The 1,110-nt window shown below is 49.9% G+C and overlaps 1 non-coding gene across 1 annotated transcript; it reads left to right on the top strand.

Annotated features, from left to right (window-relative positions):
• The first annotated feature begins 326 nt into the window (after positions 1 to 326).
• Positions 327 to 433, top strand: LOC149428256 (U6 spliceosomal RNA). Its single transcript, XR_016310806.1, has one exon. It is a non-coding gene; the product is annotated as a U6 spliceosomal RNA (small nuclear RNA).
• Positions 434 to 1,110: the final 677 nt, after the last annotated feature.

The raw sequence follows: 1,110 nt of genomic DNA, 5'->3' as shown, positions 1-1,110 counted from the left end.
CTCTGCTTTATGGGCCCAGCAAGGCATGGTGGGCGTGGCCTGCCTGCCTTCCCACAATGCCTCCTGGCAGAGCTGCTCACTTGCATGCGGTGTCCTGCTTAACAATAGCCTGTGTGCTCCTCATTTTCTTCAGTAAAATCAACTTTTCAACTGACAGACATTATTGATCACATTGATTATGATTATACAAAAAGCATTCTTAGAATTCATAAACATAGTTTGGCAGAAATAGCGCAGAACACCGACATTCAACGCTCTCCATAAGCTGATCTTCTGACCTCTTTGACGGCTTATATACCCCTCGGGCTCTCCCATTGCTTTGCCCCCCCGCATCGGCGGGTGGGCAGGATTACAATCGTGGAACGATACAGAGAAAATTAGCAAGCCCCTGCGTAAGGTTGACATGCTAACCCATGAAGCGGTCCCAAATTTTTTCCTCAAACAACCTTCCTTCAATTCAATGCTTTGGATTTCTTGCTTTCTTTCTTTCTTTTTTTTTTTTTTTACTCTTAGCATCAACTATTTTAAAAAATAAAAATTACAAGCTGCGGCTTACGGTTAGAGCGCAACTGAAAGCTGCACGTGCCCTAGCGGCTTCTCCCACCAACCTTCTCTGAAGAAGAGCAGCACGCCTATGGGCATCCCACTGCCCCGTTAGTCTATGGGGGCGCTCCATTCTCTCACTCCTTCTCTTGGCTCCCCTTTCTTTCCCAATGCCTTTCTATACGGCCAGCTCTGGGAAAGCTCCCCCGGCACTCAAGGTGAGGATGCCAAAGTGCGCCCCTCCCCCGAGCCCCTTCATTCGGGAAAACAAAAAGGCAGCAAATGCCATAAGCGCTCTCTTACACCCTGAGCCCCCGCTCACATCAAAACCAATTTCAAAATTGGGTGACCTGCTGACACCAATGCCTATGCAAATCGCACCAAAAGCTCTGCTGCGTGCACTACTTTAGAAGTCGGCGCGGCTCCGACAAAGCCGGAACCGCACCCGTACGACCGCTCTAATAGCGGACAATAGGGTGCGACTTGGCCTACAGTTTTACAAGTCGCAGGCCAAGTTGCACCTGACGTGACCGGGGTGTAAGGGGCATGCCAGCGTGTGCGTTCTCA

Source organism: Staurois parvus, unplaced genomic scaffold (assembly GCF_062004578.1).
Source record: "Staurois parvus isolate SC_StPar_1 unplaced genomic scaffold, SC_StPar_1.0 ptg003371l, whole genome shotgun sequence".
Lineage (NCBI taxonomy): Eukaryota > Metazoa > Chordata > Amphibia > Anura > Ranidae > Staurois > Staurois parvus.
This window is presented reverse-complemented; position numbering and strand designations above follow the sequence as displayed.